Raw genomic sequence first — 23603 nt, 5'->3', positions numbered from 1 at the left:
TAGTGGTGGGGTTAGTGAGTGTGAGGTGGAGGGGTTTGTGAATGTGTAGTGGAGAGGTTAGTGAGTGTGTAGTGGAGGGGTTAGCGAATGTATAGTGGAGGGGTTAGGGAGTGTGTAGTGGTGGGGTTAGTGAGTGTGTAGTGGTGGGATTAGTGAGTGTGTAGTGGTGGGGTTAGTGAGTGTGAGGTGGAGGGGTTAGTGAGTGTGTAACGGAGAGGTTAGATGGTGTGTAGTGGTGGGGTTCGATGGTGTGTAGCGGAGGGGTTAGCGAGTGTGTAAAGGTGAGATTAGCGAGAGTGTAGCGGAGGGGTTAGTGAGTGTATAGTGGAGGGGTTAGCGAGTGTATAGTGGAGGGGTTAGTGAGTGTATATTGAAGGGGTTAGTGAGTATGTAGTGGAGGGGTTAGTGAGTGTATAGTGGAGGGGTTAGTGAGTGTATAGTGGAGGGGTTAGTGAGTGTATAGCGGAGGGGTTAGTGAGTGTGTAGTGGAGGGGTTAGTGAGTGTAGAGTGGAGGGGGTAGCGAGTGTATAGTGGAGGGGTTAGTGAGTGTATATTGAAGGGGTTAGTGAGTATGTAGTGGAGGGGTTAGTGAGTGTGTAGTGGAGGGGTTAGTGAGTGTATAGCGGTGGGGTTAGTGAGTGTGTAGTGGAGGGGTTAGTGAGTGTGAGGTGGTGTGGTTAGTGAGTGTGTGTGTAGTGGTGGGGTTAGTGAGTGTGTAGTGGTGGGGTTAGTGAGTGTGTAGTGGTGGGGTTAGTGAGTGTGTAACGGAGAGGTTAGATGGTGTGTAGCGGTGGGGTTCGATGGTGTGTGTATATTGGAGGGGTTAGTGAGTATGTAGTGGAGGGGTTAGTGAGTGTAAAGGTGAGATTAGCGAGAGTGTAGTGGAGGAGTTAGTGAGTGTATGGAGTGGAGGGGTTAGCGAGTGTATAGTGGAGGGGTTAGTGAGTGTATATTGAAGGGGTTAGTGAGTATGTAGTGGAGGGGTTAGTGAGTGTATAGTGGAGGGGTTAGTGAGTGTATAGCGAGTGGGGTTAGTGAGTGTGTAGTGGAGGGGTTAGTGAGTGTGAGTGGTGTGGTTAGTGAGTGTGTGTGTAGTGGTGGGGTTAGTGAGTGTGTAGTGGTGGGGTTAGTGAGTGTGTGGAGGGGTTAGAGTGGTAGGGGTTAGTGAGTGTGAGTGGAGGGTGAGTGTGTAACGGTTAGATGAGTGTGTAACGGAGAGGTTAGATGGTGTGTAGCGGTGGGGTTCGATGAGTGTGTGTGGGAGGGGTTAGGAGTGTGTAAAGGTGAGATTAGCGAGATTGTAGGGAGGGGTTAGTGAGTGTATAGTGGAGGGGTTAGTGAGTGTGTAGCGGAGGGGTTAGTTAGTATGTAGTGGAGGGGTTAGTGAGTATGTAGTGGAGGGGTTAGTGAGTATGTAGTGGATGGGTTAGTGAGTGTATAGTGGAGGGGACAGTGAGTGTGTAGTGGAGTGGTTAGTGAGTGTAGAGTGGAGGGGTTAGCGAGTGTATAGTGGAGGGGTTAGTGAGTGTATATTGAAGGGGTTAGTGAGTATGTAGTGGAGGGGTTAGTGAGTGTGTAGTGGAGGGGTTAGCGAGTGTATAACAGAGGGGTTAGATTGTGTGTAGCGGTGGGGTTAGTGAGTGTGAGGTGGAGGGGTTTGTGAGTGTGTAGAGGTGGGGTTAGTGAGTGTGTAACGGAGGGGTTAGATGGTGTGTAGCGGTGGAGTTAGTGAGTGTATAGTGGAGGGGTTAGCGGATGTGATTTGGAGGGGTTAGTGAGTGTGTAGCGGTGGGGTTAATGAGTGTGTAGTGGAGGGGTTAGTGAGTGTGTAGTGGTGGGGTTAGTGAGTATGTAGTGGTGGGGTTAGTGAGTGTATAGTGGTGGGGTTAGTGAGTGTGAGGTGGAGGGGTTAGTGAGTGTGTAGAGGTGGGCTTAGTGAGTGTGTAGCGGTGGGGTTAGTGAGTGTGTTGTGGTGGGGTTAGTGAGTGTGTAGTGGTGGGGTTAGGGAGTGTGTAGTGGAGGGGTTAGTGAGTGTGTAGTTGAGGGGTTTGTGAGTGTATAGTGGAGGGGTTAGTGAGTGTATAGTGGTGTGGTTAGTGAGTGTGTAGCGGAGGGGTTAGTGAGTGTGAGGTGGAGGGGTTTGTGAGTGTGTAGTGGAGGGGTTAGTGAGTGTGAAGTGGAGGGGTAGGCGAGTGTATAGTGGAGGGGTTAGTGAGTGTGTAGCGGTGGGGTTAGTGAGTGTATAGTTGAGGGGTTAGTGAGTATATAGCTGAGGGGTTAGTGAGTGTGTAGTGGAGGGGTTAGTGAGTGTGAGGTGGAGGGGTTAGTGAGTTTGTGGAGGGGTTAGTTAGTGTGTAGAGGTGGGGTTAGTGAGTGTGTAACGGAGGGGTTAGATGGTGTGTAGCGGTGGAGTTAGTGAGTGTATAGTGGAGGGGTTAGCGTGTGTGTAGCGGTGGGGTTAGTGAGTGTGTAGTGGTGGGGTTAGTGAGTGTGTAGTGGTGGGGTTAGTGAGTGTGTAGTGGAGGGGTTAGTGAGTGTGTTGTGGAGGGGTTAGTGAGTGTATAGTGGAGGGGTTAGTGAGTGTGTAGTGATGGGGTTAGTGAATGTGTAGAGGTGGGGTTAGTGCGTGTATAGCGGTGGGGTTAGTGAGTGTGTAGGGGAGGGGTTAGCGAGTGTATAGTGGAGTGGTTAATGAGTGTATAGTGGAGGGGTTTGTGAGTATGTAGTGGAGGGGTTAGTGAGTGTGTAGCGGAGGGGTTAGTGAGTGTAGAGTGGAGGGGTTAGCGAGTGTATAGTGGAGGGGTTAGTGAGTGTATATTGAAGGGGTTAGTGAGTATGTAGTGGAGGGGTTAGTGAGTGTGTAGTGGAGGGGTTAGTGAGTGTATAACAGAGGGGTTAGATTGTGTGTAGCAGTGGGGTTAGTGAGTGTGAGGTGGAGGGGTTTGTGAGTGTGTAGCGGTGGGGTTAATGAGTGTGTAGTGGAGGGGTTAGTGAGTGTGTAGTGGTGGGGTTAGTGAGTATGTAGTGGTGGGGTTAGTGAGTGTATGTGATTTGGAGGGGTTAGCGTGAGTGTGTAGCGGTGGGGTTAATGAGTGTGTAGTGGAGGGGTTAGTGAGTGTGTAGTGGTGGGGTTAGTGAGTATGTAGTGGTGGGGTTAGTGAGTGTATAGTGGTGGGGTTAGTGAGTGTGAGGTGGAGGGGTTAGTGAGTGTGTAGTTGTGGGCTTAGTGAGTGTGTAGCGGTGGGGTTAGTGAGTGTGTAGTGGTGGGGTTAGTGAGTGTGTAGTGGTGGGGTTAGGGAGTGTGTAGTGGAGGGGTTAGTGAGTGTGTAGTTGAGGAGTTTGTGAGTGTATAGTGGAGGGGTTAGTGAGTGTGTAGTGGGGTGGTTAGTGAGTGTGTAGCGGAGGGGTTAGTGAGTGTGAGGTGGAGGGGTTTGTGAGTGTGTAGTGGAGGGGTTAGTGAGTGTGTAGTGGAGGGGTTAGTGAGTGTGTAGCGGTGGGGTTAGTGAGTGTATAGTTGAGGGGTTAGTGAGTATATAGCTGAGGGGTTAGTGAGTGTGTAGTGGAGGGGTTAGTGAGTGTATAGCGGTGGGGTTGATGAGTGTGTAGTGGAGCGGTCAGTGAGTGTGAGGTGGAGGGGTTTGTGAGTGTGTAGAGGTGGGGTTAGTGAATGTGTAGTGGAGGGGTTAGCGAGTGGATAGTGGAGGGGTTAGTGGGTGTATAGTGGAGGGGTTAGTGAGTGTATTGTGGAGGGGTTAGCGAGTGTGTAGTGGTGGGGTTAGTGAGTGTATAGCGGTGGGGTTAGTGAGTGTGTAGTGGAGGGGTTAGTGAGTGTGAGGTGGAGGGGTTTGTTAGTGTGTAGAGGTGGGGTTAGTGAGTGTGTAACGGAGGGGTTAGATGGTGTGTAGCGGTGGAGTTAGTGAGTTTATAGTGGAGGGGTTAGCGAGTGTATAGCGGTGGGGTTAGTGAGTGTGTAACGGAGGGGTTAGATGGTGTGTAGCGGTGGAGTTAGTGAGTGTATAGTGGAGGGGTTAGCGAGTGTGTAGCTGTGGGGTTAGTGAGTGTGTAGTGGTGGGGTTAGTGAGTGTGTAGTGGTGGGGTTAGTGAGTGTGTAGTGGAGGGGTTAGTGAGTGTGTAGTGATGGGGTTAGTGAATGTGTAGAGGTGGGGTTAGTGCGTGTATAGCGGTGGGGTTAGTGAGTGTTTAGGGGAGGGGTTAGCGAGTGTATAGTGGAGTGGTTAATTAGTGTATAGTGGAGGGGTTTGTGAGTGTGTAGTGGTGGGGTTAGTGAGTGTGTTGTGGTTGGGTTAGTGAGTGTGTAGTGGAGGGGTTAGTGAGTGTATAGTGGAGGGGTTAGTGAGTTTGTAGCAGTTTGGTTAGTGAGTGTGTAGCGATGGGGTTAGTGAGTGTGTAGCGGTGGGGTTAGTGAGTTTGTAGAGGTGGGGTTAGTGAGTGTGTAGTGGTTGGGTTAGTGAGTGTGTAGCGATGGGGTTAGTGAGTGAGTAGCGGTGGGGTTAGTGAGTGTGTAGCAGTGGGGTTAATGAGTGTGTAGAGTTGGGGTTAGTGAGTTTGTAGAGGTGGGGTTAGTGAGTGTGTTGTGGAGGGGTTAGTGAGTGTATAGTGGAGGGGTTAGTGAGTGTGTAGTGATGGGGTTAGTGAATGTGTAGAGGTGGGGTTAGTGCTTGTATAGCGGTGGGGTTAGTGAGTGTGTAGGGGAGGGGTTAGCGAGTGTATAGTGGAGTGGTTAATGAGTGTATAGTGGAGGGGTTTGTGAGTGTGTAGTGGTGGGGTTAGTGAGTGTATAGTAGAGGGGTTAGTGAGTGTGTAGTGATGGGGTTAGTGAATGTGTAGAGGTGGGGTTAGTGCGTGTATAGCGGTGGGGTTAGTGAGTGTGTAGGGGAGGGGTTAGTGAGTGTATAGTGGAGTGGTTAATGAGTGTATAGTGAAGGGGTTTGTGAGTGTGTAGTGGTGGGGTTAGTGAGTGTGTTGTGGTGGGGTTAGTGAGTGTGTAGTGGAGGGGTTAGTGAGTGTATAGTGGAGGGGTTAGTGAGTTTGTAGCAGTTTGGTTAGTGAGTGTGTAGCGATGGGGTTAGTGAGTGTGTAGCGGTGGGGTTAGTGAGTTTGTAGAGGTGGGGTTAGTTAGTGTGTAACGGTTGGGTTAGTGAGTGTGTAGCGATGGGGTTAGTGAGTGAGTAGCGGTGGGGTTAGTGAGTGTGTAGCAGTGGGGTTAATGAGTGTGTAGAGTTGGGGTTAGTGAGTTTGTAGAGGTGGGGTTAGTGAATGTGTAGCGGTTGGGTTAGTGAGTGTGTAGCGATGGGATTAGTGAGTGTGTAGCGGTGGGGTTAGTAGGTGTGTAGTGGTGGGGTTAGTGAGTGTGTAGCAATGGGATTAGTGAGTGTGTAGCGGTGGGGTTAGTAGGTGTGTAACCTGCCCACTGGCTTCCAGCTTGGTTGTGACCTTGTGAGAACACTATCCTCTGTCTTCGGTTCAGCCTATTATTAGCTGCTCCTGGCCATACAAAGCACTAATACTCTGGACAAACATACCGCCTCCTCCCTGAGCTCACACCCTGCCTGCCTGCCTGTCAATATAGGCCCCCAACCACCCTATACCAACCCCCTATCTTCATCAGCTCCCTCAGCCAATGATCCAGGCACTATACCCCCCCCGCTGCACAAATTCCCCTTTTATTAATCTCCTCTTCAATGGCCCACTATTTATCCACCAAATGAAAGAAAATCTCAACCATTGAGTTTAAGAACTGATTAATCTATAATTAAAGCTGCGTTTTGGGAGAAAAAAAATATTTAAGCATTTTATTTGTGAACTTAAACATGATCAAGAATGTTTAAAAATTTCAAAATGGACTTTAAAGTTTACCTGGAAATAATACATAGTATAGCCTTTGATTAAATACACTTCAGTTGATGAGGAAGAGGTGCAAAGAATTGTGAGCATTTTATTGTATACTAAAAGATATACATACAACAATGGCATCATTCTGTAGAAAAATAAGGTAAAAAAACGAACATGTTTTGTTGTTGCTTGAGTAATACATTGGTCAGAGCATTTCTTGCCTGCGGTAAGTAATTTGAAATGACATTTCCTTGCCAACACTGACGACTACACCACCATAAAAAAGCATTTACATAGGAATGTGCAGCTAATTGCTGTTTTGTGCCAGTTCAATTATATCCATGAATTATTCAGCCTATTATTACTTCCTGTCTTTCTTTGGTTTATAACAGGGAAGAAAAAGAAATCTGCTCTATGAACGAATAACTTGTTCGTTTTGCACTTACCCTCCCTGCATCGAAAATAGTCACCCTTTCAAATGAAATAAACACTTTCTAATAAAGGAAACGCTTATTAAATCCAGTGTCGTGGTTGACCTCCAAAGAAAACTGCAAGCCAAACTTGAGTAGGTCCTGTCATGGATCAGTTGTACAGTATTCTACTACCACCTGCACAAAAACAGGCCCCACATCTAAGAGCACAGGCCAGCAAATTCATTGAGAAAAGCATGTTGCACAGACTAAATAAAGACCGACTGAGTATGACTGAGAGTCACACATACTTGATACCTACTGTAGTTTCACTATCATTACCAGTCCATATCAGAATGCCAAAATACACTCAATACTGGGTAGGCGGCCAGGTGCCTATATGGTTGGTGTCGGTGAGGGTTAAATTGACATTACAAGGGCTGTGTTCATTGGGACACACCGTTGAAAAGGTGTTTTGCAATGGAAAACGAAAACTAGAGTTTATTATTGGACAAGTATAGATAATTACCTCCCTGTTTCATTCTGTTTTGGAGTATTTTCATCCATTTGGTGCTTAATAATGAACACAACCCAGGTGCTCCCTTTTGATAGCAGCGTGCGGTCCAGGTAAAAAACGGAAGTTCCCTCACAGTCATCCTATAATTTCAAATAATAGACAGAACTCCATACACTTGACAGAACTCCATACACTTGACAGAACTCCATACACTTGACAGAACTCCATACACTTGACAGAACTCCATACACTTGACAGAACTCCATACACTTGACAGAACTCCATACACTTGAGGGATAGGCTAAAACAAAGAAAAGCAATCCATCAAGAGGCTTTCCTCTAGAATAATACCACTTAATCAAAACTGGGGACCATCTGGAAATTAAAACGCTGAAAAATCAGAGGGAGAGAAATCAAAACTCAAAACCCCCTCTTTCGTTACCTTACAACCTTAATGACAACACTGTCAGTTCCAATCACTTCAGCGCAGGTCCAGAATCCATTTTTCAAACTTTATGACAGCTCTAATAGCTTCCACCTGTTCCTAGGATCCCGCCTGTTGACTGGCAAGTTCCCAGTGAGATGTAGGGATGTAGACAAAGACCTCTATTAGGTGCAGTCTGCCTCTGCTACAGTGAGGTCACTCAGCCATTAAATTAGTTCCAGCCCAGCAGACTGCCCGCCAACCCACAGTATGGTTGGTGGACCAACCACTCTCTCTCTCTTGCTCTCGCTCTCTCTCTCTCTCTCTCTCTCTCTCTCTCTCTCTCTCTCTCTCTCTCTCTCTCTCTCTCTCTCGCTCTCTATCGCATTTGCTTTCTCTCTCTCTTTTTATCACTCTATCAATCTCTCCTGATTCCCTGTAATGGTGCAGGTGCTGCTCTCGCCACACTGGTGTCTGACAACTTCACTTTCATTTAGACACCACTACTGAACCCCGAATCACCTCATGGCGCTACGCTGACAAGTGTATCACAGTGCGTTTGTCATTGTATGTGTAAATATTCATTTAACATTGCTTGTAAACTCAAATTTACCACCCACAAGCCTGGAGATATGAGTGCAGACAACTTGTACTTCTGCGTAAATCATGCACTGACATAAAAGGAGAATTCTGTGAAACTTCAAGTTGGAGTGAGTCTTAGGTTAGAATTTGGCCCTTACTGACCGGCTAACCCCCTCCCTCCCTGTCCCAGAGCAAGGTGCAAGTAACAATAACTTACTCCTCTAGCAGGTCCATGGTGGTGGGAGTGACTTGTGTGTAGAGCGTTGTGCACCCCAGCGTGGGAGTCTCCAGGGGCTGGCTGTAGGTATGCAGGCTGAATTGCTCGCAGTTCTGGAACTCTGGGGGGGTCCGTGACCAGGGCCAGGGTCCGCTCGGGCTGCAGGGGGGCGGGGCAGCCTGGAGCTCCACACTGGGGATCACTTTGAGGGAGGCCTTGGAGGACTTGAGCAGCCTCTCCTTGTCCACCTGGGTGTGCAGCCAATTCAGGAAGCTGGTCCTGCGCTCCTGGAGACACAGAGGAAGAGAAGAAAAGGCCTGTGTGAAGAGTAACTAAAGGAATCCTAGGTTTAAATTTCATTCATGAGTTACAGTGATATGGTCATATTTCGTCATATCATATGGCTCCCATCCTTCCATGAAAACATACACGACATAACAAGAAGTATGTGGATGTCTGCTCGTTGAACATCTCATTCCAAAATCATGGGCATTAATATGGAGTTGCCCCCCCCCCTTTTGCTGCTATAACAGCCTCCACTCCTCTTGGAAGACTTTCCACTTAATGTTGGAACATTGCTGCGGGGACTTGCTTACATTCAGCCACAAGATCATTAGTGAGGTCAGGCAATAATGTTGGGCGATTAGGCCTGGCTCGCAGTCAGCGTTCCAATTCATCTCAAAGGTGTACGATGCGGTTGAGGTCAGGGCTCTGTGCAGCCCAAGTGAACTTCTTCCATACCGATCTCGAAATAGCATTTTTTATTTTATTTCTCCCCAATTTCATGATATCCAATTGCGATCTTGTCTCATCGCTGCAACTCCCCAACGGGTTTGGGAGAAGCGAAGGTCGAGTCATGCGTTCTTCAAAACATGACCTGCCAAGCTGCACTGCTTCTTAACGCCCGCTCACTTAACCCGGAAGCCAGATGCACCAATACGTCAGAGGAAACACCATTCAACTGACTTAACCCGGAAGCGAAAGCCTCAACACTGCAATGCAGTGCCTTAGACCGCTGCACCACACGGGAGGCCCCTCGACAAACCATTTCTGTATGGACCTCTCTTTGTGGATGGGAGAATAGTCATGCTGAAACAGGAAAGGGCCTTCTCCAAACAGAATCGTCTAGAATGTCATTGTATGCTGTAGCATTAAGATTTCCTTTCACTGGAACTATGGAGCTGAGCCCGAACCATGAAAAACAGACCCAGACCATTATTCCTACATTATAGTTAGCACTATGCATTGGGGCAGGTAGTAATCTCCTGGCATCCACCAAACTCATATTTGTCCATCGGACTGCCAGATAGTGAAGCGTGATTCATTACTCCAGAGAACACGTTTTCAATGCTCCAGAGTCCAATGGCGGCGAGCTTGGCATTCCAGCTGACTCTTGGCATTGCGCATGGTAATCTTAGGCTTGTGTGCGGCTGCACGGCCATGGAAACCCATTTCATGAAGCTGACGTTGTTTCCAGAGGCAGTTTGAAACTTGGCAGTGAGTTTTGCAATCAAGGACAGGCGATTTTTACACGCTACGCGCTTCAGCACTCTGTGGTCCAGTTCTGTGAGCTTATGATGCCTACCACTTAGCAGATGAGCCGTTGTTGCTCCTAGACGTTTCCACTTCACAACAACACCGCTTACAGTTGACCGGGGCAGTTCTAGCAGGGTAGAAATTTGACTAACTAACGTGTTAGAAAGGTGGCATCCTATGACGGTGACACGTTGAAAGTCACTCCGCTCTTCCGTAAGGCCATTCTGTTGATAATGTTTGTCTATAGATATGGCTGTGTGTTCCATTTTATACACCTGTCAGCAACGGGTGTAGATGAAATAGCAGAATCCACTAATTTGAAGGGGTCTCCACAAACGTACTGACACCTATGACGCCATCTTCATCAATGACAATCAACATGAATTATGAATAGAGTTAAAAAGCAGAGCTGAAGCCAGTTTTAAATTAGATCATCAACGGCTGTGGATAATCAATTACATGGCTGAATTAGGCGCTGGTCCCCAGAGTGGTGAAACATTCTGTTCCAGTCACTTCTCATCCATCAAAAGGGTCACACACTTTATGACTCCCACCAGAAAACATCTCTCCTGTGTTTTAAAACCATGTGTAACACTAACCATGTTGCTCAAGATGTCAGCGTGAGCCCCTTCTCCACAGAGAGATTTGACATGATCCTCATTTACTATGATACTGTATATGGACACTACGCAGAATATTTCCCTTGCATTCACTGCAGGCTAGATAATTCGTTCCCAGCCAAAAACAGCAAAGTGAATTGCTTGAATTAAAAGAAACAGTTGAATTATAAATAAATGCTGAGTCATAATGCATGAGATTGTGCTGCTACCAAGGCCCCAATTCTAGTGTTAGTTTTAGCCATGAGCAAACAGATTGCCTTGTATCTATTGACTTGGTATACCCTATAGAGCCTCACTGTCTACAAAAAGCAAACTGCATCACTGCCACTAGTTGGCAAGTGCTTTATTTAATCTAACACTGGAGAGACGTCGCCCGCAGGGATCCCAACAATGACTAACACCATTACACACTTCCAGTCCATCATGGCCTCTGTCTCTGCAGCCCAAACAGAGAGAAACCTAGATAGCATTCTACCAATAGAGAAGTAACACTTATTTTAACGACGAGAATCGAGTTGTGTGAGGGGAGAGTAAATTGGCCACTTCATTTAAAGGTATTGAGCTAGAGAAGATGAGAGCATGAGCTGTCACGATTCTTTTCTCTTCAACACTTTTCAACAAGTGTTCAGGGAAGGGGGGGGGGGGTCGACTTCACTTGCCTCTTGTCTTGAGTTGAAGTGGGAATGTTGAGGGGTATGGAGGTAGCAGTAGTGTGTATGGAGGGGAGTAGCAGAAATACAAAGATGATCATTCAAAAGAACCACCACTCATGAGTTTTGGCGGGTGGCCACCCCACAGGGGCCATTATATAAAGAGGAGAGAAGACGTTTCTGTAAAAAGGATACGTTGTGCCCCTTTTATCTCCCCAAATTAGGTGATTTTAAGGCACCATCTGCTGCCCAAACGTATATGATTAGCACCCCCTTGGCAACGAGAGAGGACAGGGATGATGGCCTAATTAGCCCAAATCCATATTTAGCGAATACAGTGATGGTTAATCAATTAGAGTCGCTTATCTGCATGCCTCAATTATCTGCTTTATGCCAATCATAAAGGAGAGAGTGGTCCCTGGAGACTTGTTGGGCCACTGTTAACGAGTCTGATATCTTTGGGTTTACAGGGATAAGGACGAGGGGGCTCAGTGGGTTTCTCAATTGAAAGCACTGACAGTGTCTGCTGCTTCCTCAGAACAAGTAGGTTATACTTATACGGACTAGAAAATATCTATCTGAAGGAGGAATAAGCGAGTGAGCGAGGAGAGAGAAAGAGAGAGAGAGAGAGAGAGAGAGAGAGAGAGAGAGAGAGAGAGAGAGAGAGAGAGAGAGAGAGAGAGAGAGAGAGAGAGAGAGAGAGAGAGGTGATGAAGCGAGCAGCAGAGTGAAATGGGGGATAAACGCTTTCCTGATGAAACCTGTCTGCGTGGGGAACTGACCAGACCCATGTCATGTGACGGGGTAGAACAAGGGAGCCTGGGTAATAAGGATACCACCAGTACCAGCACTACAAATTCCAGAGCTTGCACTGCCAGATGCACACAGTCCATCCCCTCTCTTTAGTCAAGACACAGTGCACAGAGAAAACTCTATCCACCAGCCTCACAGTCTTCCTCCTCCCCCCACATAGCACCTTCCATTTTTCAAGAACAATCTGGAAGCAGTCCCACATGCCCTCGCTTTCATCATCCTGGTGTTTGTTGTAACAAAGTGGCCAGGGCAGTGCGGTGAAGAGGTCACAGCCCAGTCCAAACACACCCAACAGTCATAATAATAATACAGTTTCGGCCTTTTCTACGTTGTCGGGCACAAGGAGGCCAACTAAGGCCAAGTGGATGGATAAATAAGTCACTTAACTTGTCAAAGTCGTTCAAGTGGGCCCATCAGTGGTGATCTGCCAGGTGGAGGGCAACGGTGTGACGCACCTCTCCTGTCCATGGTATGTTTTGAGGTCTTTATTTGACATCAAGGGCTAATGTATTAGTTTTGGGGCTCATAAATCAAGGGCAAATGGATTTTGATTTGGACGTACAAGTTCTTTAATACATTTTTCAGCAAGTGTACACAATGAATACTCAAGAACATTAAACAAACTGACTGAATTATTTGCTCTTTGCTAAGATGCATCACCACAAAAAAAATTATGGGGCTGTACTATTCATAAGGAGCAAAATAGAGATTTGCTGCCACCTAGTGGATAGTTTCTTCACCACAAGCTACAGGGTGCATAGGGAAACTTCTGCTGTCATTTATGTCCCCCTGCCAAGAAACCTGTCTTTCACAGTAATGGGTACAACAGAGTAGAATACCATTACACCTGAGCTGCAGTCTTGAGACCCTGGCTTAAATAATTACATTTTCACAATCCTTTCCCAATTCAAGTGCGGCATTTCAGCATATCTGCCTATCTGACAGAACTACTCTAGCCTCTAGAGCCATTGTGGGTTTTATACTACATTTCCCATAACTGCTGAGACTGAATCTTCCAGAAACAGCCTCACTGTGTGTGGTCCTGAGGTATTTCACTTCCTGTTCTCATAGGCCCGTCAGGCCAATCAGACGCATTAGCCTGGCTGGGCGCTTGGAGATCCCTCTGAGATGGGTGAGTAAATCCATCTCAAACACTGATTATTCCCAGTGCAAATTCCCCACATACCACAGCAGAGCAAAGCACTGTGCCAGTGGGCCTATTAGAATATCAATGAAAGAGCCAGAGGCCTCATCATCATCAAACGCAATAGAGGAATAAAGCCTCAGCCTGCCATGCAGTGACTGGTTGTACATAACAGACTGGTATCACTTTTTAAACTGTCAATTCACTCATTTCACATAGAGAAATTGCATTGTGCACTGACCAATAAGGTGTTGTGAGTGTGAGCTAGGACTTCCGTCCATGTCAGATCTTTTCCTGGCCACACACACACAATCCGTCCATCCATCCAGTCACCCACACACACATCCTCATATAAGCAAACATGCGGGCGGGCGGGTGGACACACACACACACACACACACACACACACACACACACACACACACACACACACACACACACACACACACACACACACACACACACACACAGACTCTCACGCACACACACACACAACCATAATAGTCTAGTTAAATGTTTATTGAGGCAGCCCTACTCCAGACAGGTCTGAACATGTAGAAACCATTTTGATTCTTAATACATGCAAATCTATGTCTAATATATGCAACAGGTTTAGAACAGGTTTGTGTGTCTAGAGGGCCAGTCAAAACAAGTGAGAGCAGGGCTCCACAAGAACACAAACAGTAGAGCTGGAACAGACTTTTGATCAGCAGAAAGCAGTCTGTCTCATGACAGTTCTAGCTGAGAGACTGTTAAGTAAACATTAGTAAAGCAGTAGAAGGGTTTTTTATCCAACTTGAGGATGGAAGTCATGTAAGATCTCTAACGGACAAGAGAATTGATGGCTTCCAGACCCAGTTGTCTGGATTTTGTGGGGCAAGCTAGCTAGACATTTTCACATCACAGGCCAATGAAGAAATAGATATCATTTGTGGCTGATCAAATATATGGTAGGGAAGCCTGGGTCACATTCAGTTGAATTCATATACCATATGCAACACACTGACTGATGCAAATAGAAATGTCATGAATTGAGCAGTCATGACTCCTTACTCTATATGTCAGAGAGGAATGTCTGTTCTCTCAGCACATTGGGGGGCTTATTGGGTTTCTCAGCTCATTGGGGGGCTTCCCGCTAAACGTTAACCCGTTGGCTCTGACCAAGGAAGCTCTCTGCCTCATCCTCCTCGAATTCGTCCAGAGTCTCGTCCTCGCTGTCCGCGCACATAGCCTAGTCGTCAGGAAGGTCGGAGATATTGTCAACCAAGGCATACTTGATGGAGAGTAGGGTGCTGTTCTCCAGCTCCAGGCACTCGTGGCAGCTGGACAGGTAGAGGTGGTGGCCTTGGCCCTCAAAGTGCTGGTGGTTGTTACCCAGGGAGTCCCCGCTGTCCACCCCAGGGCTGGCTCCTCGTATGGGCTCTGAGCCTTGTCTCTCCACTAACGCCTTAAGGACCTCCAGTGGTAGGAACAGGCTGCCCTTCCTGCATTGTGTTAGCTGGTGGACAAATTGTCTTCAAAAAATGTCTTAGTGTCCTTCCACCTCAAAAAGCCCAAGAAAGACACCGACCATCTCAGATTGTTCTGAACTGGTTTCTATAGTTAGAAACAGATAAGACTAGCATTCCTGAAACATTATTTTGTTAAAAGATATATAGAAATTAAGCTAATTGATTGCACCTAAATTGTCCGTTTGAAGTTATAGGATCCATATAGTACTCTATAAATATAGTACCCAACATCCGATTTGGACCAAACCCCTTCTCAACAATGATTAAAACCTTAAAATGGTCAAAGGCCCCCTATGGACAACCCAACTCTCCTTGACTAATGGCAGCTCTCTGAGAGGGCTATCCCTATGGTGCAATTCTCATATGAAGACTTTCCCAATAAGCCCAAACATTTTATGGAGAAATGGGCTAGTGACTGTTGTGACAACCTTAATAAAATAATACAATTATAAACCATTGCATTATTAGAAAACATATGTATACTGTGCATTCAAAAAGTATTCAGACCCCTTGTCTTTTTCCACATTTTGTTACCTTACAGCCTTATTCTAAAATTGATTAAATTGTTTATTTTCCTCATCAATCTACACGACAAAGCAAAAACAGGAGTATTCAGACCCTTTACTCTGTACTTCGTTGAAGCACCTTCGGCAGGGATTAAAGCCTTGAGTCTTCTTGGGTATGACACTACAAGCTTGGGACACCTGTACATGGGGAGAGTCTCCCATTCTTCTCTGCAAATCCTCTCAAGCTCTGTCAGGTTGGATGGGGAGCATTGCCACACAGCTTTTTTCAGTTTTCTCCAGAGATGTTCGATTGGGTTCAAGTCCGGGCTCTGGCTGGGCCACTTAAGGACTTTCAGAGACTTATCCTGAAACAACTCCTGCATTTTCTTGGCTGTGTGCGTAGGGTTGTTGTCCTGTTGGAAGGTGAACCTTCACCCTAATCTGTGGTCCTGGTGCTCTGTCAGAGTGACTATCGGGTTCTTGGTCACCTCCCTGACCAAGGCTCTTCTCCCCCGATTGCTCAGTTTGGTCAGGAGGCCAGCTCTAGGAAGAGTATTGGTGGTTCCAAACTTCTTCCACATAACAGTCCTGTCTCGGTGCACTAGACAATTCCTTCAACCAAATGGCTTGGTCTTTGCTCTGACATGCACTCTGTCACCTGTGTGACCTTATATAGCAAGGTGTGTGCCTTTCCATATTCTGTCCAATCAATTGAATTTACATAGGTGGACTCCAATCAAGTTGTAGAAACATCTCAAACAGGATGCACCTGAACTCAATTTCAATTCTCATAGCAAAGGGTCTGAATACTTATGTAAATGTGAAATCATTTAAACATTTTTTAAATACATTTTCTAAAATGTCTAAAACCCTGTTGTTGTTGTGTCATTATTGGGTATTGTGTGGAGATTTATTTAGTCAACTTTAGAATAAGGCTGTAACGTAACAAAATGTGGAAAAAGTTAAGGAGTCTGAATACTTTACGAAAACACTGTATGTTGTGTGATTAGTGATATTTACTATTAAACCAAACACAATACCATTACCAAACACAATAAAGGGTGTGTTCAGGACTTTTACCATTGAAGACCCATTTAGACCACAACATTGAAACCATTGCAACAACTGTAACCTAATGGCTTGCTTGTTTACCGGGAATGGTCTCATCTAGACTTTTTTTAATGGGAATAATCCACACACATAGGGGCTGTTTCCTGGACACAGATTAAGCCTAAGAGAAAACAAATTGAATTGCTTTCATGTAGGACTGGCTTGAATTGTGAGGATGATCATACAATACATTTTTATCATGAGCAAATAGCTATTGGTTTTCTACCCAAAACTGCAAAGAAAATGTGATACATTTCATAAACACAAGAGAGCAAATTGGAATTAAACGGTATGGCAGTAGCAGGAACAGCAGCATCTGGTAGTCAAAATCTGGTACTTTCATGCTAATTTACGGGGGGAAATGCAATCTACTTCAATTACTAATTTCTCTGAACAGGGGAAAAACACCATCCCCAAATGTACTGAGAATACATGACATAGTATTATGAATAAACAATGCTCCAAGCCACAGCTTCATACTACTTGTCAAACAGAGAACTGATACTGTATACTGGATGTTGGGGTGGGCTTGGTGTGTGGTGTGAAGGGTTGTTGGTGGCTTTTGACCATTTATTTGGATTTCTCATGTATTAATCGTTGTTAAGAAGGGGTTTGGTCCAAATTTAATATTGGGTACCATATATTCTTGAATATGTCTTTCAACAAAATCATGTTGCTGGAATGCTTATCTTATCGGTTTCTAACAACAGAAACTATTTCAGAACAATCTGAGATAGTGGGTGTCATGGCTTACTGAAATGAAATGGAACGACCACTATAGCCTTAAAAATACAAATGTTTTTATTTTAAATATTTAAAATCCTTAAAATCCTAGGTGTACAATAAAGTTGAGTTAACACACTCCATAAATGAGAAACCCTTGATTTCAAAGGTAAGGACTAGAAACTCACAGACTATCTTTGAAGGCACAAGTCCATTGTCCAGCTGAAGGCGATCTTCCATAAAAGCCACCCCGAGGTCGGCTGAAGTTGTCATCGCTGGCCTGAGCCACAGCCCTGAATGGCTGCACTAGACTACAGGCCAGAGGGAGACAGTAGTCTGACCACTTCAGCACCTAGACAACACAGCAGAGTAAACATTAGTGGACAGTTGAAGGAAAATATCATAATTTCAGAATATTTAATTGGGATCTGGATTAGTTCAAGAATCACATAGATACTGTACTGCATAATCACTTTTGAGTAACTAAGCAATATCTTCCTGCTGCCTGAGTAAAATAAGACTTTTTGTGTTTAAAGGGACATTTAAATGGCTATATGAAAATCAAGGAACCCTACTTCCTCTCCAACCAAAACATTTTGGCTCCAGGATCTTAGCATGGCATCTCAAGTGTCAGCTGACCCTCTGCTATATGTGTCGTTCCATGTCAATTCAGCAAGCCCTGACCCCCAACATCTCAGATGGTTCTGAAATAATTTCTGTAGTTATTTTCCACCATAATTTGCAAATAAATAAATTAAAAATCCTACAATGTGATTTTCTGGATTTTGTTTCTCATTTTGTCTGTCATAGTTGAAGTGTACCTATGATGAAAATTACAGGCTTCTCTCATCTTTTTAAGTGGGAGAACTTGCACAATTGGTGGCTGACTAAATACTTTTTTGCCCCACTGTAAATGCTCAAATGCCACCCACAGACCCCCTCAAAATCCACATCAAGCCCACCACAATGGGCAGTATACAGCATCAGTTCTTTATGTTTGACAAGTTGTATGAAGCTGCGACTTGGAGTATTGTTTATTCATACGCTGTAATGTATTCTCAGTGAATTTGGTGGTTTTAAAAGTGAAAGTACCAAGTTTTGCCCACTAGATGCCTCTGTTCCTGCTAATGCCCTTTTATCCATTTTGATGGTATTTTGTGTTAATCAAATGTATCACAACATTGTCTTTGCAACTTTGGGTAGAAAACCAATAGCTTTTGCTCATGATGAAAATAAATGGTGTTGTCATCCTCACAATTCAAGACAGTCCTCCAGGATAACAATTCAGTTTGTCCTTCTCATATAACCCAATACTTCAACCCAAATCTCCTTGAATAATCCAACAAGAGGCAGCTCTGAGAGGGGTATCCCTATGGTGCAATTCTCATATGAAACGCCCAAAAATGTAATGGAGAAATTAGCTAGTGACTAACACTAATAGAACAATACAATTATAAACCATTGCATGGCAGTCGTACAGTCCCTTCAGAAAGTATTCACATCCATTTACTTTTTACACATTTTGTTGTGTTACAGACTGAATAAAAAATTTATCAAATTTAGATTTTGTGTCACTGGCCAACACACAAATCCCCATAATGTCAAAGTCGAATTATGTTTGTAGACATTTTTACAAATTAATAAAAAATGAAAAGCTGAAATGTAGTATTCAACCCCTTTGTGGCAAGCCTAACATTCAGGAGTCAAAATGTGCTTAACAAGTTACATAATAAGTTGCATCAATCAATCAAATGTATTTATAAAGCCCTTCTTACATCAGCTGATGTCACAAAGTGCTGTACAGAAACCCAGCCTAAAACCCCAAGCAGCAAGCAATGCAGGTGTAGAAGCACGGTGGCTAGGAAAAACTCCCTAGAAAGGCCAAAAACTCGGAAGAAACCTAGAGAGGAACCAGACTATGAGGGGTGGCCAGTCCTCTTCTGCACTGTGCAGGGTAGAGATTATAACAGTACATGGCAAGATGTTGAAATGTTCATAGATGACCAGCAGGGTCAAATAATAATAATCACAGTGGTTGTCAACGGTGAAACAGGTCAGCGCCTCAGGAGTAAATGTCAGTTGGCTTTTCATAGCCAATCATTCAGAGTATCTCTACCGCTCCTGCTGTTTCTAGAGAGTTGAAAACAGCAGGTCTGGGACAGGTAGCACGTCAGAACGGAGATAGGGATTTTGACTTTTTAATTAATTCTCCGTACTGGCAAATGATTATGACGGCAATTCTGATCCAACCATATACATTGTGCCCCTGGCCTGACAGGATGGCAGTTCAATATGTAGCTAGATGTAGTAGGCTAATGTTAACTAGCTGGCTCATTATTGCCCATGAAAGGAAGTTAGGCTAGCGAGCAAGCATTTTAGCCACATAGCCTAGGACAACAAATACTAAAAGCGCGTACTGTATGAGAGTCATAGACTCTTTTGTCAACATGAACAAGAGGAGGACGTCATTGGCTTTTCTCTACAAGTAGGGTGAGTCAACATGTTTTTTCTACTTGCACGCACGCACGAACGAACGCATACACACAGAAATCAGAACCATGGACAGGCACATCCTTTTTAAGCTTATGTTGATTTGACTAATTAGTTAATGGTATCTTTTAGTCTTCACTGTATTAGACTAAGCATAGTTGTATTGATGATATTGACATGTTGAAGTTGAAATGGTGTTGCAATAGTGGAGGCAACAGGTTTTCTTTGCAACTTGTGACATTTGTTATGAGTATAAAGTGTTATTTTTAGGGCAAACCCAACACAACAAATCAATGAGTACTCATGTTATGGGTATGCTAGGGAGTTTTTTTGTTGGGAGGGGGGGGTGGGGGTAAAACAATCCTAGAGGAAAATCTGGTTCAGTCTGCTTTCCAATAGACACTGGGGGACAAATTCAGCTTTCAGCAGGTCAATAACCTACAACACAAGGCCAAATACACTGGAGTTGCTTACCCAGACAACAGTGAATGTTCCTCAGTGGCCGAGTTACAGTTTTGACTTAAATCTACTTGAAAATCTATGGCAAGACATGCAAATGGTTGTCTAGCAATGATCAACAACCAATTTGACAGGGCTTGAAGAATTTTAAAAAGAATAATGGGCAAAAGTTGCACAACCCAGGTGTGCAAAGCTCTTAGAGGCTTACCCAGAAAGACTCACAGCTGTAATCGCTCCGAAAGGGGCTTCTACAAAGTATTTACTAGTTATGTAAATGAGATATTTCTGTATTTCATTTTTTAAATAAATTTGTAAACATTTCTAAAAACATATTTTTCATTTCTAAAAACATTTTTTATGGGTTATTGTGTGGAGATGGGTGAGACAAACATCTATTTAATCAATTTTGAAACGTTCTGAAGGCGCTATGTTTGTCAATAAAATTAGTAGAAAACATGTCTCTCTATATGTTGTGTGATTAGTGACATTTACCATTAAACCCAACACAATACCATTGCAAAACACTTCGAATGTGTGTTTGGGACTTTTACTATTGAAAGTCCTTAGAGATCATAACATTGAAACCGTTAGACGAACATTGGCAGTAGAAGTATCCGTGTCGGAGAGAGGTGTCATGGTGGACTGAACACAGCGGTGCATAATGCCTCAAGATAAAAACGGATTATTCAATATCTGTACGTTTGATAAATATTAATACTTCACTCAACATACTCGTGGGCAATAACCTTCAATCTGGATAACAACACAAAACAAATGATAAGGCTACAGAAATGTTATCGACCAATATCACCAATACAATCAACACCAAACATGTCAGAGCGTAAGCATGGAGAACCAATCCCCAAAAGAAAACGAGGCTCCTCGACCGACACACGATGTATGCTTTTCACCGGGAATGGTGGTGAAAAGGAAATGTAGAAACCGGAAGTGTAGAAACCGACTTGCTAAAGTTGATATATGATGATATAAACTGGGCATGAACTAGTCAGTAAAGCTGTAAAGGAGTTGAAGACGAGCCTCGAGATGCGTGAAGAAAAAGCTGCGACAATGGAGAAAGAAACAAACAAGCTAAAAAGGTATAGGCAATACGATTGAAACGGACGTTAATAAAGAACTTAAAAAGGAGAATATGTTTCTGAGAGAAGCCTTACTTGAAATACAGACTAGATCTTTGTAGAGAAAATCTAGTAATTGTATTTAACAAAAATTAGGGTAAAGATCCTGAAAGTGTGGTGAAATAATTATTTATTACAGCGCTATAGATCCCAGGTGATACTGTCGACAAAATCAAACTTGAACGTGTACACCGTTTCGGGACAGAGATATGAGCGGCAATTTGTTGCCAATTGTTAAAAGCCTGGGTGAAAGACTCGCTGGAACGAAAATAGGCCTAAATGATCAGTTCCCGAAGAAAATTGCAGAACGGCGCAAAGTTCTGTACCCACTCTTCAAGGTGAATAGATTAAACGGGAAACGTGAGGCTCTCGTAGTTGATAAACGGTATATTGATAAGCAAATTGTTCCGAGACACCAAGACTACTCCATGGCTATTCTAAATATTACAACGTTCCCATAGAGTTGAATAATGGAACACCCAATATTATCCATGGTATGGATTGTAATAATACAAAAATATTTAACAATAGAAATAAACTACAAATACAGTATACCATTCAAGATAGGAAATGCTGTCAAAATAATATTCAACTTTCTAATTATAGTATTTAGAAATAGATAAAGCCAGCATTAGAAGAAAGGATCATTATTGAAATAATACATCTTCATTTATAAGGAACTGGAACACAAAAGTACTGAAAAGTCTGAAATTAGGTAGGAATCAACATGGTAGGGATAAAAACACAGCTAACAGAGGACACAGAAGGCACAGTATGTGGGTATGTGCAAGTGTATGGAAGGTGAGGTGTGCGTTTTTGTGTTTGGAAAAGTGTGGAGATAAGTGAGTGAACCATACACTGAGCGACCCATACACTAAGGAGAAGTCCTTATCTGTTTTACAGTGCCTTCGGAAAGTATTAAGACCCCTTGACTTATTCCATATTTTGTTAGGTTACAGCCTCATTCTAAATGGATGAAATCGTTTTTTCCCCCTCAACAATCTACACACAATAACCAATAATGACAAAGCAAAACGTTTTAATTTTTGCAAATGTATATAAAAAGAAGAAGAACAGAAATACCTTATTTACATAAGTATTCAGACCATTTACTATGAGACTCGAAATTGAGCATCCTGTTTCCATTGATCATCCTTGAGATGTTTCTACAACTTGATTGGAGTCCACCTGTGGAAAATTAAATTGATTGGAAAGGCACACACCTGTCTATATAAGGTCCTATAGAAAAAGGCACCTAAAGACTCTCAGACCATGAGAAACCAGTGTGTGTGTGGGTTTAAGGGGAAGGGGTTGTATCTGAGCTCCATCAGCTACAGTAGGACAACCCTTTCTTGCAAAATTTTGCATGCCTTCTCAAACAGCTACAACTGTATATGCATTCGCACATCAAGTCCTTTCTTGAGTTGGGCTCAGGTATGAAACAACTGTTGAACATCTGAGCTTGTGGTTGTTTGTGGAGGAAGGGTGGGAAGTGTGTATGGGCGTGTCTGTGTGTGTGTGTGTGTGGGGGGGGTTAATGATGTTAGGGACAATATAGGATGAATAACAATCATTCTTTGCTAAAACTATAATTGCAGTTCTGGTGTAGGTAACAATCCTTCACATGAACTGCCTAAATTATTACGCATAATTAGTAGTTCATTGTGGAAATTATGCTTGTATTATTTTATACATTCCACAACACATATGGAATCATGTAGTAACCCAAAATGTGATAAACAAATCAAAATATATTTATATTATTCAAACTAGCCACCCTTTGCCTTGATGACTTTCACTCTTGGCATTCTCTCAACCAGCTTCACCTGGAATGCTTTCCAACAGTCTTGAAAGAGTTCCCACATTTGCAGAGCACTTGTTGGGTGTTTTTCCTTCACTCTAAGGTCCAACTCATTCCAAACCATCTCAATTGGGTTGAGGTTGGGTGATTGTGGACGCCAGGTCATCTGATGCAGCACTCCATCACTTTCCTTCTTGGTCAAATAGCCCTTACACAGCCTGGACGTCATTAACCTGTTGAAATACAAATGATAGTCTCAACAAGTGCAAGCCAGATAGGATGGCGTATCGCTGCAGAATGCTGTGATAGCCATGCTGGTTCAGTGTGCCCTGAATTCTAAATAAATCACCAACAGTGTCACCAGCAAATCACCATCACACCTTCTCCTCCATGCTTCACGTTGGGAACCACACATGCGGAGATCCTCCGTTCACCTACTCTGCGTCTCACACAGACACGGCAGTTGGAACCAAATATCTAAAATTTGGACTCATCATACCAAAGGACATATTTCTACAGGTCTAATGTCCATTGCTCACGTTTCTTGTCCCAAGCAAGTCTCTTCTTCTTATTGGTGTGCTTTAGTAGTGGTTTCTCTGCAGCACTTCGACCATGAAGGCCTGATTCACAAAGTCTCCTCTGAACAGTTGATGTTGAGATGTGTCTGTTACTTGAACTCTGTGAAGCATTAATTTGGGCTGCAATCGGAGGCTGGTAACATCGCCAGTTTCATCATAGCGCTTGATGGTTTTTTCGAATGCACTTGAAGAAACTTAAAAAGTTCTTGAAATTTTCTGGATTGACTGACCTTCATGTCTTAAAGTAATGATGTACTGTCATTTCTCTTTGCTTATTTAAGATGTTCTTGCCATAATATGGACCTGGTATTTTACCAAATAGGGCTATCTTCTGTATACTACCCCTACCCTGTCACAACACAACTGTTTGGCTCAAACGCATTAAGGAAAGAATTCCACAAATGAACTTTTAATAAGGCAAACCTGTTAATTGAAATGTATTCCAGGTGACTACCTCATGAAGCTGGTTGAGAGAATGCCAAGAGTGTGCAAAGCTGTCATCAAGGCAAGAGGTGGCTACTT

The 23603-nt window shown here is 43.9% G+C and overlaps 1 pseudogene; it reads right to left on the bottom strand.

The window, feature by feature from the left end:
• LOC135549395 (biotin--protein ligase-like) overlaps nt 1–16872 on the bottom strand; it is a 36183-nt pseudogene extending 19311 nt beyond the window's left edge.
• Between the last annotated feature and the right edge of the window lie 6731 nt (nt 16873–23603).

The sequence above is a fragment of the Oncorhynchus masou genome, chromosome 12 (assembly GCF_036934945.1).
Source record: "Oncorhynchus masou masou isolate Uvic2021 chromosome 12, UVic_Omas_1.1, whole genome shotgun sequence".
Classification (NCBI taxonomy): domain Eukaryota; kingdom Metazoa; phylum Chordata; class Actinopteri; order Salmoniformes; family Salmonidae; genus Oncorhynchus; species Oncorhynchus masou.
Note: the sequence above shows the minus strand (reverse complement) of the source record. Positions and strands in the feature narration are given on the sequence as shown.